At 46.9% G+C, this 16,190-nt stretch overlaps 1 long non-coding RNA gene across 2 annotated transcripts; it reads left to right on the top strand.

The window, feature by feature from the left end:
- The first annotated feature begins 1,404 nt into the window (after positions 1 to 1,404).
- Positions 1,405 to 11,892, top strand: LOC102548626 (uncharacterized). 2 transcript variants are annotated; one of them, XR_015643151.1, is made up of 3 exons: positions 1,405 to 1,567; positions 7,527 to 7,623; positions 11,138 to 11,892. It is a non-coding gene; the product is annotated as an uncharacterized LOC102548626 (long non-coding RNA). The 2 variants fall into 2 exon arrangements; XR_015643152.1 differs by lacking the exon at positions 1,405 to 1,567 and adding an exon at positions 6,843 to 6,957 and having other exon boundaries at positions 11,138 to 11,888.
- Positions 11,893 to 16,190: the final 4,298 nt, after the last annotated feature.

Here is a 16,190-nt window from a genome sequence, read left to right as displayed (position 1 = left end):
ATACCCCTTCCAAACTGGAATCCAGGTGAGACTGTTGTTACGTTAATTTTTCAAAAAGCCGTTGGCTCTGCTGTGTGCTTGGCCTGCTATGACCCTTGACCTAGCTGGAGTCCCTGGTGCTGTCTCTTCGGCCAGGGACACGATGACATTCTCACCCCTCCACCAACAGGGTCAGTAAGTTGCCTTTCAGGAACGTGACATGCCGCTGTCCCTTAAGCTGAAGACACAAGTGCTTTATGACACCGGAAGCCTGGATATTGTAATTCCCTTTCCCTCCCGGCATCCCTTGCAGTTTCAAGAAACTGTTCTGCATGGGGAGCCTGCGCAGAAGAGCGCACTCCACAGTAGCACACTGCCTTTAGAGACTGGCGAAGACTTCTTGCAGAACAATCCTTTCCTGTCCTTGCTTGCTTAGGTGTGGTCATCCCCAAAGCCCCAGGGAAGACTGGAGCTCAAAAAGATCCTCAGACTCAGTCACAGCAAATCCATTTACCCGACGGGGCCGTGCCCCCTCCCCCAAGAAACCCCCTACATTAAAATAAGATCACGGGCAACCAACTCTAACCCATTGGAGAAGGGGTGTTCAGAATGGGGACCTAACACCCAGGAGGCTGGGAGCCTCTGGTTTACAATGTTTACAATCCCTTTCTGTTGCAGAAAAATCCAGACTCTTGCACATCCTGGCTCACAAAACGACCTGTGAGAAAGGGGTGTTTTCTCTCTCATGATCACGATGCCCAATAGCCCAGAGCAAAGTTAAACACACGTGTAACAGAACAGCACAGCACACTTACCTTAAGAAGAGCAGGCTCTGCAGCCCTGTGAACTCATGGGCAAATGCATTACAAATTGGCATTGTGTAAATTTTGAGAATAGTATCAAAGCTCTCGCTACCCATCTAAGTGAACATAAGATAAAATATTTTGAATACATTGCCACCAGTTTAACATCTTACGAACAGTATTTTTAATAGAAAATTAAACAAATTTAGCCTGGGGAAAGTTGGTTACACATAATGTTTATAATGTTGCATTACTCTCCCCTATAATTGCGGTTCTAATTTTCATAAGTAGCTATAGTAGATTAAAATGTATACCAACAAGTGCGTATATGTCATTTTTTAAATTTTTCTAGTAATAGTTTATTCATAAGTAAGTGTATAGCATAATCATTCATTTCCCTAAGAAAAATCTCCACTAACCTGAGTCGTTGGTTATTAATATATTTTTAGTTTGGGGATGAATTAAAAAAACCACGCACTTTGTTTATATTAAATATTCAATGGATAAGGTCTTTAGCTGTAAAAAATTTAAATTCTACGAAGTATAATAAAAATCCCTTTTAAGATTTGTTTTGATATTTAAAATGGTCAGTGTAAGTTACATTTCCTTTGCGAATCTTTACAAAGCACACTATCGAGTAAGAAGGGGTGGTTTCTGATTTGTTTGCTCCGTGGCTGTGAGGTGTTGGTACAGAGCTCTGAAGCTCAAAGGGCTTGAGGCTTTAGCAGCAGAAGCGACAACCGCATCTCGGCTTCTGCTTCTGGAATTCTCGCTCGCTCGCAGCGGTACGTGACTAGGGAACCTGGAGAAGGGTTCCGGAGCGCCACCATCGCTCCGTAGCTGTTCTCAGTGCTAATTAAGAATGCGGTCGGTATTGTTATCTTCGCTCACAGCTTCGACACAGGTTTCTGCCCGAAGCGGCCAGGGGTCGGGCTCTGAATGTTGAATTTTCCTAAAAATCTATTTCAATGGCATTTAAGCAACAACCGTGTGTTATGTGTTGGAGATTTTCGGCCCACCGTGCTCCGTCAGGACAACGCGGGCATGTTCTGGGCTCTCACAGTCAGGCCTGCAGAGTGGCGATGCTCCCGGGGCCAGCTCAGCCCTCACCCTGTGCTGTGGTGGTTGAGGACCCTGCGGTGCACATAAGCTCGGGCGAGCATCCGCGTGCCATCTCTGCCTTCAAACCTCTTAGAAATCCAGGGGAGGGCAGTTTGAGCCTTCTGCTAGGATTTCTGCCACTAGGTGGCAGCATTGCTCTGAAATGCGCCGCGGAGCTGAGGTGAGTGTGGCCGAGTGAGTTTCTGGGGTGATGACTTTGGAATCTGAGCAACAGACCCTGTGGCCTGCTACAGAGCTCCACTTTCTGTGTGATCCACCCTAGGAGCCCTGTCGCTTGTTAACGACGTAGGTATGAATCTCCAGTTACAAAGATCCACGAAAATGACAATCATACTTATGGTCACTTAAGTCATGATATATTAACCTTGGTGTTCCAGATAGCGCAGTGGCTGCTGGAACCGGGTAAAAAGGAAAACACTTTCTTTATAACCTGGCTCTCTAGTCTCCTAGGCATTGTGAGTGTCGTGAGTTTCTGCGGCCGTGGTTTTGAAGCCTCCATTAGGGGTCTTGACGCTTTACAGAATAGTGTATATTGTTTGGGAAAAAAATAGTCCCAGGGGAAAAATTAAAAATATAATTCGGGTTCATAAATGTCTAAGGATGTGCCCCCTACACACAAAAGGATTAGTGGTATGTGGGAGGGGGTTTACAATGCTCTTCCTGAGTGAAATACATGTATTTGAGATTTGCTCTAATGAACGACAGATGAGCTTCAGACACAGGTGTGAGAATGACCGCAGAGCCACACCGTCCTTCCCGGTGCCTCATTACTTTAAGATACGTTGACTCTGCAAATTCACTTCCAAGTTTCAATTTTAAATTGACACCCAGGCCTCTATCTGAAACCCCAAATTTGCTTAGTATCCACAGCAAAATCTATGCACCTGGGATTTTTTCCTCAGAAGACGGTAAGGCAGACAGGCAAGTGGCCCAGGCCTCATGCCAGCAGAGGACAAAAGGACCTTTGGTCTCAGGACAGGGACCTCCACTGCCCAGGTACAAGTGGGGAAGGAGGTAGCAGCTGGGTGGGCAGCTCCTTGGGGACTCCTCCTACAACTCCTCCTCTTCCTGTCCTTTCTTTCTACATGAGCATAACTGCCAGGTCATTAACGAAAGGGGACGGAAGGAAAAGAAAACATTCAAGCTAGTGTCTCAAGCAATGCCTTGTTTAGGGCCACCTGAAGTGTAGGCAAAGACCACACCTCCCAGTCCTGCTCACAGAACAGCTCTGTCACCTCTGTCACTGAGGCGGAAGGATCCTCAGCCCTGAGCTTGCTGTCACATTCAAAAGCAGTGTTGGGTGCCATTGCTATATCAGGTGTCACTGCAGAGGAATAAGGTTTGGAAAAGCTCATATTGAACCGGGGTTCTGTAGACTGTGTCGGTGTTTGGCCCGACAATTCACAGTATAAAGACGGTCTGAAGAATAAATTTTTAAAAAATAATTTGATTCAGCTTCTGCTACCTAAAAGCATTTTTGGAGCCATGGATGGAATCCCATTGCAGAGCAAGCCTCAGAAGTAACAACAAGACAAAAAGGAGGAAAAGCAGTCAAGTCACGGACCCATTTCCTGGGGTTTGATGGAGAAGGAGTCACACCGGGGATTGCTTAAGGTGAAAGCTGTGGTCTGCCTCATGAAGAGGCAGCTCCTTTAGACCACAAAATGTTCATAGTACAGGAATCTGAGCGGAGGCGGGGGCCAGCGTGGGTTTTGCTTTTGTTTTTGTTTTTGTTTTGTTTTGTTTTTCTTCTGCCCACGGGAGCCTGATCTAAGTCTGGCCTACACTAAAGCAAGTCGTAAACACATTCGAAGCCCCGGCACTTGGAAGAGGTGAGGCACAAGGATCTGGAGTTCAGAACCAGTCATCCTAGGCTTCATAAAAAATTTGAGGACAGCCTAAGTTACTTGATATATTGTCACTAAAGACTAGGATTGAAAGGGAGGGGAGGGGAGGGAAGGGGAGGAAGGGAGGGGAGGGGAGGGGAGGAGAGGGAAGAGGAAGAGAGGGGAGGGGAGGGGAGGGGAGAGGAAGGGAGGGAAGTGGAGGGGAAGAGAGGAGAGGAGAGGGGGACGGAGGGAAGGGGAGGGGAGGAGAGGGGAGAGAGGAGAGGGGAGGAGAGAAGAAGGGAGGGGAGTGGAGGGGAGAGAGGAGAGGGGAGGAGAGAAGAAGGGAGGGGAGTGGAGGGGAGGAGAGGGGAGGGGAGAGAGGAGGGGAGAAGGGAGGAGAGGAGAGAGGAAGGGAGGGGAGTGGAGGGGAGGAGAGGGGAGGACAGTCACTGATGTTGCAAGCTGTTCATTCAGCCAGAGGTGGCCTTGGGCCGGGTACTCAGGGTACACAGGCCCTTCAGGATTTCTGCCCCTAGTCTGGATGCTTCTGTAGTGGGTGTTTTTATAAAAGAAAATATGGCTTAGCATCCTCTTGTTAATGTTTCTGACGCTCTCTGCTTCCCCAACTTTGATTGGCACACGGATATTCTTCAGTTCTTATGCAAAGGGAAAAATGGCAAGTGATCATATTTGTATATTGAGAAGATAGCGCTTAATGTACTGTATGCAAAATCCATTATACACACACGAATTCACATGAATGGCTAGCCTACCCTTTCACAAACACATTGGTTCCTGATTCAATGGCTAATGCAATTTTTTGGCTTATTCCTGTGTATATGTTTTGTACACACATTTCTACACAAAACCACATATGTAATGATTATGTACAAACATTACACACAGACATGTTCAATATACACACATCATATGTGGCACAGTAGTAATATGAATAAGAACGGTAACCCGAGACATGGACTATTTGGAGAAATAAGTGGAAGTTAATTTCATTCATGTGTTCACTGAGCTTGTCTTACGTACGTACCTATTCTCTTCTTGTCTTTGTGTAAGGAGTGAAGGATAGAATAAAAGGGGAAATTGCCCAGGATGCAGGAAGCTGAAGGCTTGGAGGAGCAATGAGCAAACCATAGCACAAACCACACTTACATTATGATTTGATCTGAATTAGACCTACCAAAGCATCAGTGTATTGGCGATGAAAACAGCTAAGTCTCTTTCCTTTTGTTGTTTGAGGGCTGTGCTGTTTGTTTGTGCAGGGCCTCACTGCCCAGCCTCTGCTGGGCTGCAAATCACTATCTACTCCGGGTTGGCCTGGAGCATTAGAAATTCTCCATTCTCCATCTCTCAGATTCTGGGAGTCCAGGAGTGAGACGAACCCCTCTGGCCATCAGTCTTCTTTCTGAATCCTTAGGCCTAAAGCTTCATACTGATGTCTTCAAGTGAACCCAGTCCATACAAAGGCAACCATGTTGGACAAGCCACACAACAGTCTGATTATTTCTGCGAACATACTATGATGGGTTCAGGGTCAAATTCTAAGAAATTAGCCTGAGAAGCTAATATCTCAATGAATCAAAATACTGGAGGGATGGAGCAGAAATTGACAAGCAGAATTCTGATCAGATTTCCTCATTTATCTTTGTATCCAACACTTTACTGCAAAGATCTAAGGGCCGTTTCAGAGATGGTTCAGAGGGTGGCACTTGTTGCACACTTGAGGACATGAGTTAATCCCTGGAACCCTTGATATGTGAATGAAACATCAAGTGCAAAGATTATTCCTGACCTCTACATGTGCATCAGGGCACACACATACCATGTACACACACATGTGCATCAGGTCACACACATACCATGTGCATACACACGTGCATCAGAGCACACACATACCATGTATACACACACGTGCATCAGGGCACACACACATACCATGTACACACACACATGCATCAGGTAACACACATACCATGTGCACAAACACGTGCATCAGGGCACACACATACCATGTGCACACACATGTGCATCAGAGCACACACATACCATGTATACACACACGTGCATCAGGGCACACACACATACCATGTACACACACACATGCATCAGGTAACACACATACCATGTGCACAAACACGTGCATCAGGGCACACACATACCATGTGCACACACACGTGCATTAGGTCACACACATACCATGTGCACACACACATGCATCAGGGCACACACATACCATGTGCACACACATGTGCATCAGAGCACACAAATACATACCATGTACACACGGAATAAGACAATGATGATGAGTTTAAAGACTGTAAAAAAAAATCTCGTATCTAGTTGAGTCTGCACAGAGTCACTCCTGTTGCCTGATTAAAGTTTTGCTTCCCATGTCATTTAATGCATTCTTCCTTTCTACCTGTGTTGACCAGAATGACGGTGCTGCAGAGGTGGGATGTTTGGGGATTCAATCTTACAGGGTACGCAGCATTGAAATCATGCTGCCCCAAGATCTGAGCAATTTTCGTCTTCCCTGACATCCCAAGCTCCCTTCTGAGAGTGATTTTCTTGGTGGTGCATTGTTCCTCATGTCCAGATCCTTAATTGCATGACCATCAGGCAGGTGATATACAGTATATTTAAAGATCTAGCCTTGCTGTAAATCTCGGTCCTAGTGACGTGGTTTATAAGGCAAATTACAATCTGATTGGGCCCCTTTAAAGCAATTAAGACTGCTCTTTTTGTTGACTTTTTCAGCCACAGCAGACAATTATTAAAAAGAAACTATGCCCCCATTACTTTTGATTAGAAAAATGAAGGAATGATAAAATAAAAGATCTCACAAGGAACCGCCCGCCTTTCTAGGATGTCGCATGGGAACTAAAGAGGTCCCAGGAAAGGAGTCCATCCCTGAGTCCTGTTCTGTGCATCCTGCACTCTACAAACAAGATTGAGCAAAATTAAAGAGTGTCCTACCCTTGCCAGAGAGTGGTTTCCTGGGGCTGAGCAATCTCTCCCCGACTACTCCAGTCAGCAAGGTGATTTTACAGCTCACACCCATTGTGCTTCCTCCCTCACACCCAATCTCCCTGCTGTCTTCTGCTGGATCACACAGGTTTTCCTCAAGTCTCAGAGCTCAAAAGCAACTTTGCTGCCACCAAAAAGGCAGGGTCCAGACTGCATTCTGCAGGGACAGGGGTCACCACAGGGTAGGTGTGGTTCTGAGAGCTTACTTACTGATAACCTCCTTCAGCTTAACCGCTGGACTATCGCAGAGATGCCTCCCATTTCTCGGAGCTATCTTTCTTTCCATTCTCTGTCCGTATAACTTTTCTTAAGCATGCAATCAATACAACCCTAAAGACCAGGCCTCTCTCAGACACACAAGCCCTTGGTCCTCACTGCCTGAACTGTCCTCAACCCTTCTCTGTCCCTTTCTGGGCCATGCATATTTTAAAGGCCTCTACAGTTCTATTGTTAGTTTATGTCTAACAGGGGGGTTGGACTCGGTGCTCTTGCCTAGCCAGAAAATCATGTTTTATGAATTTCTCTTTTTCCAATTTCAAGACCCGCAAATTCATTTCATTTAAAAATGTTTACTGCTCCTTGAAAAATTATGAGTCATATGCAATTTTTTTGTCGATAGGTACTTAAAAAAAAACAGCTTATTCACTTTGACAGATAAAATTTATCATGGACGTCTCGTGGAAGCTTTCAGTATTCTGGCAATTATAACAAGAAAGTTAATACTGTTCTTATGTTCTGTTTTATTGGACAGGAAAAGGTAAAGGGACAAGATGCAGACAAACTGAGACAGTGGTGCTGGGATCCATTTCTGTAAAGCATCTAGGTAGAAAACAAGCAAAGACCATGAGGTAAGCGCATGATGTAAAAGCCCAGTCCTCCTTAATTCATTAGTAATAGGTTTTAAATTTTCTTGATTTTTGTTAATTTTCCATTTCAACTCAAAATGAAAAATTCAATGATAATTGACCAGCTCAGTAAACAGTGGATGTGGGATTTCAGAGGGTTGATCAATACAGAGGGTTCTCTCCATCAGCGTTCCTGGAACCCAGGCAGAATAACTAATGCAATTAGATATTGACGGGATGTCACACGCTTTTTATGATCAGCAAGGACGCCCAATGCCTACAGCTTTTTATCTCTGTGTGTGTTTGTGTGTGTGAGTGTGTGTGTGTATCAGTGTGTTTGTGTGTGTTTGTGTGTGTTTGTGTGTGAGTGTGTGTGTCAGTGTGTTTGTGTGTGAGTGTGTGTGTTTGTGTGTGTGAATGTGTGTGTGAGTGCGTGTGTGAGTGTTTGTGTGTATGTGTGAGTGTGTGAGTTTGTGTGTTTGTGTGAGTGTGTGAGTGTGTGAGAGTGTGTGTGTGTGTGTGTGTGTGTGTGTGTGTGTGTGTGTGTGTGTGAGCTCTCGTGCTCAGAGGACATGCCCAGGATCTGGGAAAGTGAGACCCAGCCTGGTCTGCCCAGTTTAGAATCAACATTTTTCTCACTCCTCTATGTTTCCTTCCCCCCTTTCTACCTTTTAGTTTTGTTTATTCAAGTAGGGTCTCAGCCTCAAAATCCTCCTGCCTCAGGGTCTTGAGAGCTGAGATTGCTTGGAACTCCATTAGGGCACAGCCCACCGCTTGTAAGCATGTTAAATTATATACTTAGTGAAATGGTGTGACTGTGCTTCTCACGGTACCAACCAGCCTGTTCTTCTGGAAGGTGTCTTGACTCCTGATATGAGCACAGAGCCTGTCTGACATGCCAAGAGGTACAGGGATATGGGAACATGCTAGAACCCGTACTATTAGCACTCGAACCTGCCTGGTCTCCATGTGGGTACTCTGAGTGGCTCAGACCTTTGCAAAGTAACGCAGGCCTCACAACACACAGTCTCTGGAAGCTTCAGCCATACGCCAGGTACTGACAGCAGATATTGAACCAATAATTGGAAATTTTGAGCTTTGCTGAAGGCACCTGTCAATACTGCGAATCTTGATTGAACTAGGCACTGTAGCTCTCCGTTGTGGATCAGCTTCCCCTGAGACTAGAGAAAGGGATGAGGGAGAGTTGCTCATGTCCTCCCGTGTGATGACACTGAAGCTTAGGGCTTTCCAAACTGGGAACCAGCCCTTGTCGTAATTGGTGTGAAAACATGGACGCTGGTAAGGCACATGTGTGTCCACTAGAGAACACAGAAGAGGACGAGAGCCAGCAGTGCTTTACTTGGTTATAGAATGGAAATAAAAATGGACGTGTGTGTTTTCTATTGTAAAAACTTACCATTAGAGAGCTGAAGATCTCGTTAAGCACTAAAGTATCAGCCTCAATGTGTTAGACTCTATCTAGAAACCCCAGCACTGGGCGAAGTAAATGAACTGGTGGGGTTCCAGACCTTTCTAAATGCAGCATTCTGAATAGCTGCAGAGAGATTTTCAAATTGTCTCAGACTGTGCTCACATAGCACGCAGAGGGCTTGCACTGAAGCAACCTGTTTGCCATGTTGGCTCTGCCCGCTTGCAAAATAGTGGCGTGGCTTTCAAAGATGGTCTGCTCCTAGCAGGTGCCTGTACATCTGTGTTCAAAACTCACTGTGGCCAGAATGTAATTGCCATGGGCACATTTCAGTACCTCTACTGTGTTCATCGAAGCACGTCTTATTGTTATCATGATTTATTTATTTGTTTTACTCTATCTTGGGAGCAGGTCACATCTAGGAGAGATTGGCTGTGGGGACCTTGGGGTTGAGGAACATGTGACGGGTTTATATTAGGAAAGGTGGCAGGTGATTCCTGAGAACCACACCCCCCAAGTCCAGCAAGGTACCCACTAACCAGGAGCCACTGGTGTCTCAGTTTATGTCACCATAGAAGCAGTCACAGCATTTTATACCAGGGTGGTAGAAGTGGCTGGAAGGTGCTGTGTAGAGGGTCAGGGAAGAGAGCCAGCTAGAGCATTCTGGCAGACGCTTCTTGTCTTCTCTCATTGTGTGTCCTCCTAGTCTTGGTGGCTTCCGTTCATTTGGACTCTCCTGTTGAGTTCCTAGTTCTGTCAGCACACCTCCTGGAAAAGCAGTAAGGCCCCTCCTTGGCACTACAGTCACTGCCTTGGAGCTAGGGGTTCTATAGATGGTTGTGACTCCTAGAGGCTCACAGAACAGGAGACACAGGTCAGGTCGGTAGGTGGGGTGGCAGGCAGACAGACACCAGCTATTCGCACCTCTTCTGGTAAGACAGTTTGCCGACTTCATACATGTTCTTCATGACGCTCTTAGCTCTCTGGTGCTGTATCACAGGCTGCCCAAGGTCTTTCCTTACTCTGCCGGTGCCCTCATCGGTCCTCTCCTGCAGAGCCCAGTCAACCGATGGCACAGCTTGGTCTCACCTCTTCCTAGCACTGCTTTAGGCACAACCCCTTTTCCTTCAACTCATTATGCACTCCAAAGAACCGTGGAAATGGTTGGTGTCGATCGTGTGAGCAGCCAGTGTACAGAGGCCATCCTTGAGAGGAAGTACCAGCCCCCCACCCCCCATGTGACATGGATTTGAACCCAGTTGTGCTAAACATATGCTTGCACAGGAAGGACCCAACCTTTTAATTCTGTGATCATTCAAAGAACTGTGCTAAGGGAGCGTGTGTTTGGGTTACAAAATTGGGCCACGATTTACGTGTACATGCAAACTTTCTATTCAGAGAACATGCTCATGGATTCTTTCGTGGTGTGGGTGAAACATGGTGAGGACCTTGATATGTGTGGAGAAGGAAGACTCTTGCTGGTTATAACAGTGGAACGATGGCTTCCCTCCTCAGGAGAGTGGGAGAAGCCACTATTGCTGAGTGGACAGAATTAACACTAGTTTTATCCCTTAACCATGGAGGTTGCATGCCTGGGGTGATTCCAGATTCAGAGCCACGGGACTCTGATGAACTTCTCTCTTCCTTCTTGTGCTGTTCCTGGCTCTGTCCACCTGAGTGTCTGACCGTGGGCCAGCTCCTGTTAAGTGTGTGTGTGGGGGAAGGAGGAGGGTAATGTCTCATGTAGCCCAGGCTGGCCATGAGATGCAGGATGATCTTCAAGTCTTGATTTTCATGCCTCTGTCTCCCAAGTGCTGGAATTTGTGCTCCCTAATCCCGCCATGTCCACCTTAAAGCCCATACTTTTGTGTTTGAGTTGGTAAATTATAATTGTTCTTTTTCCTTCCCCTTCTTCTTCTTCTCTCTTCTTCTTCTTCTTCTTCTTCTTCTTCTTCTTCTTCTTCTTCTTCTTCTTCTTCTTCTTCTCCTTCTCCTTCTCCTCCTCCTCCTCCTCCTCCTCCTCCTCCTCCTCCTCCTTCTTCTTCTTCTTCTTCTTCTTCTTCTTTATAAATTTGCTTTTTAACACAGTCCCATTAGGATCCGGACTTGAGACTCGTTCTGGCTGCCTGTGGACTGTCTCTGATGCTCCATGACCAACGACAGAGAGTACAGCCTCACGGCTGCCATCTGGGGCTTCACTGCTGGAAAGCTCTTCAGGCACCGATAGGGAGAATTCGGACCCCGGGATCTCCTCAGGCAAGCAGTGAGCATATGACTGACTGTTCTCAATCCAGTCCTCTCCTTAAACAGAAGGCCAGAGCCCCACCACCTTCCCTGTAGACACACACTTGCTTGGGCTTCCAGAGTCTGCAGTGCTCCAAAGGTGGCGACATCCATGGGTTCACAGCTAACATGAGTGCACCCCTCGCCAGGCTCCAACGCATCATCGGTGGCCCCTTTTCTGAGGAAATGGGTGCTTTTCCCCATGTCTTTCTGCCTCTGAGAGGAAGCAGGCACGAACAACACGATACTGGGTCACAAGGCAATATACTGGGTCATTCACTGTGACAGAAACTTCAGGGGTTGTCTCTGAGGAACCAAACCCCACCGGCCAAGCCCATTTCCTCTCTTGCTTACATTCGTTTCTTCTTGAAATTCTTTTTGTCGGTTCCTGGGTTAAATTATTCCTCTGAACCATTTTCATGTCTCCTGAAAAGAAACTTGGGGTTCTCCTAATATTTTGGGGATTTAAAATCAAATTACCCGAGCTCTCATTCGGACTAAAAGCAATATGAAGATACGTTATAAAAACATAGCAGAAATAAAAGTAATGCAAAAATTGGAGGCGTATGCTCCGGTTTTAATAGTGAAGCAAAGATAAATTCTCTGCATGAGGCAGAGAAACAGACTTGCTGTCCGCTGTGTTTCCAGGTCAGCCTGCAACGCTCTATTGGGCAGTGTTTCAAACTGATTCTTGGAGCAGGATTTTGATGGCTTGCATTTTGACTTTGGTCAGCTCAGATCCAGACAGTCCACCCCAGGCAGCCATAACCGGTTTTCCAACACTAGAGGAAGGCCCAAATGTGTTCACCCGAGCCTTCTGAGTCATAAGGAAGAACAGCTCTGGGTGACTGGGGGCTTCAGCTGGGGATGGGAGAGCACAGGCAGGCACTAAGGGAGGTTCCCTTTGCCTAATCTGAGCTCTGCGCCATGAGCATGGTACTGGCTCGGGTTGACCTCTCAGTGTCCCTAGCTGCTGCCTGCCGACACCACTGCTTTTGCCTTGCTTGTCCCTCCTCGACGCCCTGTGTCCACTTCACTGATATGCAGAGCCCCAGGTCTGCCTTAGGAACTCATATTCTGTTATGGGGTTAAGGAGATGATAACACAAAACTCGGCAAGTCAGAGAGAAGCCCTTTAGGAACTGCACCGTACATAGGACTGTGTCCAAGAAGAAAACCAGGAATTCCTAACCTAAAGGCAGAGGTGCTGGGGGAGCCATGGAAACTGGGATGTAGCCCTTCAGACAACGCAGGTCAAGTGTGTGGAAGTGAGAGCGTGGTGTGGCGGGGATGGAGGGAGGCTATGGTGTTCTCACTCTGAACGGGAAACTGAGACAGAGAGAGGCAAAGGGTGGTGTGGGAGGGTGGGTAGCATGTGTGGTGTGATCTCCTCTGGAACGTGGGTGTACACAGGGAGGAGCCAGCATCCCCACAGGACAACAGAGAAGAGGGCAACCATTCTTTACCCAGGTCAATGAACTTCAGCAGCAAAGGGGAGAGGCCCGCTGGCTGCCTCGGGTTAGAGGCTTGTGTTTGTCAACTTGGCTGAATTTTTATTTTATTTTATTGGATATTTTTATTTACATTTCAAATGTTATCCCCTTTCTCGGTTTCCTGTCAATATCCCTATCCTATCCCCCCTCCCCTGTTTCTATGAAAATGTTTCCCCACTCAACCACCCCTTTCCCCCTTCCTTCCCTGACATTCCCTTACACTGGGGCATGGAGCCTAGGCAGGACCAAGGGCTTTTCCTCCCTCTGGTGCCCAACAAGGCCATCCTCTGCTACATATGCAGCTGGAGCCATGGGTCTGTCCATGTGTACTCTTTGGGTAGTGGTTTAGTCCCTGGAGTTCTGGTTAGTTGGTATTCTTGTTCTTTGGGGTTGCAAACCCCATTCAGCTCCTTCAATCCTTTCTCTAACTCCTCCACTGGGGACTTCATTCTCAGTTCAATGGTTGGCTGCGAGCATCCACCTCTGTGTTTGTCAGGCTCTGGCAAAGCCTCTCAGAGGACAGCTATATCAGGCTCCTGTCAGCATTCACTTCTTGGCATCAGCAATAGTGACTGGGTTTGGTGGCTGCATATGGGATCGACTCTCAGGTGGGGCAGTCTCGGGATAGGACATTAGTGGAACCTACTCTGGGGACTGTTTCTGAGGATGTTTCTATTCAGGAGTAACTGAGGAGGGAGGTTCTACTCTACTCTGAAATAAGTGATCATACTATGCATTAAGGGTACAAACTGAATAAAGAGGACAAAGGGAGCAAAAACAAAACAGAACAGAACAGAACAGAACAAAACAAAACAAAACAAAACAAAACACCCAATACATGTATGCCAGAAAATATCTCTAGAAAGAGATAGGAACTTCCCACAACCTGATTCAGTCTCCTAGCCCCGGCAAGCTTTCCCTGCAGCAATGGACCAATTCTCTCAAAGTGTAAGCCCAAATAAACCTTCCCCACCTTATGTTTGTTACTGTAACTTCACAGCAATGAGCAAAGTAACCAGTACAATCCTAGTTGATTAAGGCTTAAGCTGGTGAGGTATTCTAGGGAAAGAAAGAAGAAGATAGATGTGTTAAGATCTCTGGGAGTAATAACAGGGGCATTTTGCTGTCTCTTGCACTTCGAGGGGAGCACCCAAGGGAATTTCTGAGTTTAAGGGCACCAGAAGGTTGCAGAGACAAACCTGGAAGGGAGGAGGAGGAGGAAGAGGAGGAGGAGGAGGAGGAGGGAGAGGAGGAAGAGGAGGAGGTGGAGGAAGAGGAGGGAGAGGAGGAAGAAGGAGAAGAAGAAGAAGAAGAAGAAGAAGAAGAAGAAGAAGAAGAAGAAGAAGAAGAAGAAGAAGAAGAAGAAGAAGAAGAAGAAGAAGAAGAAGAAGAAGAAGAAGAAATACGTGGCAGATGTCGAACTTGGACTTTGAAAGCTTGCCCAGCAGTGGTAGCCAGTAAGCAGGTGCAGAAGCGATGTTTAGAGGAAAGCCCAGAGTACAGTGTGCAAGGGGTCACAACGGACTGTGAGCACAGATGAGGGACATCCAGATGGAAGGGACGATGTGAAGAAGACAGAACATGAGGAGAGCCAGCGGGTTACTGTAACCGCAAGGCTGAATATGCAGGTACAGTGAAAAAAAAATGGCCACGGTCAGGACAGTAAGGCTATGGAATTAGAATGGTGCTTCAGAATTAAGTGCTAAGGGGTCACTGCCCACATGGTGGAAGAGGTTGGCGTCGTGCAGTGAGGTAGAGGTAGAGCTAGGGGCAAGGTTCGGATGAACCAGAGTGGGCAGGCTAACTGCAAGAAAGGCAGGTAGAATGAAGGGGGTTGTGGGAGGACCAAAGAGCACAAGGGACTAGAGGAGAGGAGAGGCAGAAGGGCAGCGCTGATAGTCCAGGAAAGCTCTTCTGAGTGAAGGACCTGGATTAGGGGGACAGGAGTGAGACTTTCAGCACAGAACATTCCTTGGCCCACGTGACTTGCCAGCGACTGACTAGGAGGCGAACGGCTGACAACATTCTCTTCAGTTAGGATTCGAATGTGAAATTTCCCACAAGTCTGTGTGTTGAATACTCGATCCCCAGTTCTTTGGCAAGGGGGGGGGGTGCTGAGAAAGTGGAACATGGCTGTATTCTTGATTGTGTTTACAGCCAGGTTCAGCTTTCAGTCTCAGGGTTTTCTGAGCTACTGTGATATGAGCAAGACACATGATAAACCCTCTTGGAATTGAGCCAATCTACCCCAAGCATTGTGTCTTCTCACCGTGGTGGGCTCCACCCTCACTCCACAATGCCTTCGCCCTGAATAAATCCTTCCTCCTTTAGTTTCTTCTGTCAAGTATTTGGTCATATCGATGAGAAAACTAATGAACACACTTTCTTTCCATTAAATAAAAGGCAAATTATTTTCCAAAAGTTTCATAGGGTCTGTGTTGGAGTCTTGGGAACTGGGAATATTCCTGAGAGAAGATGAGCAGTGACTGTGGAAGGGAAGGTGATGCAGTGGGAGTTGATGGACGAAGATGAGGCCATTCCCAGGACTTGAGCACCAGGCAGATATGAGCAAACTCCAGGACCAGGAGACACGCACAGACTTCAGCACCAGGCAGACATGCGCAGACTCCAGCACCAGGCAGACATGCGCAGACTCCAGCACTGGCAGACATGCGCAGACTCCAGCACCGGGCAGACATGCGCAGACTCCAGCACCGGGCAGACATGCGCAGACTCCAGCACTGGCAGACATGCGCAGACTCCAGCACCGGGCAGACATGCACATAGGTAATAGGGCAGACATCCCACTCCCCGACCATAGTAATAAGAAACATTCATTTGTTATGCCACTTTACAGAGTAGAAGGGATACAGTTGACTTTAAACTGACAAGAGGTTGGCTTGGATTATCTACTTGGGAACAAATTATCTTATTGTACCTGTCCTTAAAAGTAAAATTAGAAAAGGCAACCAGAGAGATGCCCTGGGAGGAAACACCAGATTTGAAGCAGGAGGGGTTTGTCATGGGCTCGGAGACACAGAAACTGTGGGTAGAAGGAAGAAATCAGGCTGTGGAAACTTAAGGTAAACCAGGCTGAGCACAGGCCTATGGAAGAAAAGTCTCAAACATCGAATTGAGCCCTGAAGCACGTTCCCTGCCAAACTCCGACTTTTTCCGCAGGGTGACAGACACTTGCTTTGGGCCCTACAACACACCGAATGAGGAATCCAGTCTGTCCACGTTGTACTTTTGCAAGGCGACATGCCAGCAATATTTTGAATGTATAAACTTGCAGGAAGTTGTGGTACCTGGCAGCAATAGGACATGACTAGTGTGTCTTTTCTGTGAATTAGTGACTGTTACATG

This window comes from Rattus norvegicus, chromosome 18, assembly GCF_021556685.1.
Source record: "Rattus norvegicus strain SHRSP/BbbUtx chromosome 18, alternate assembly SHRSP_T2T, whole genome shotgun sequence".
In the NCBI taxonomy this organism is placed as follows: domain Eukaryota; kingdom Metazoa; phylum Chordata; class Mammalia; order Rodentia; family Muridae; genus Rattus; species Rattus norvegicus.
Note: the sequence above shows the minus strand (reverse complement) of the source record. Positions and strands in the feature narration are given on the sequence as shown.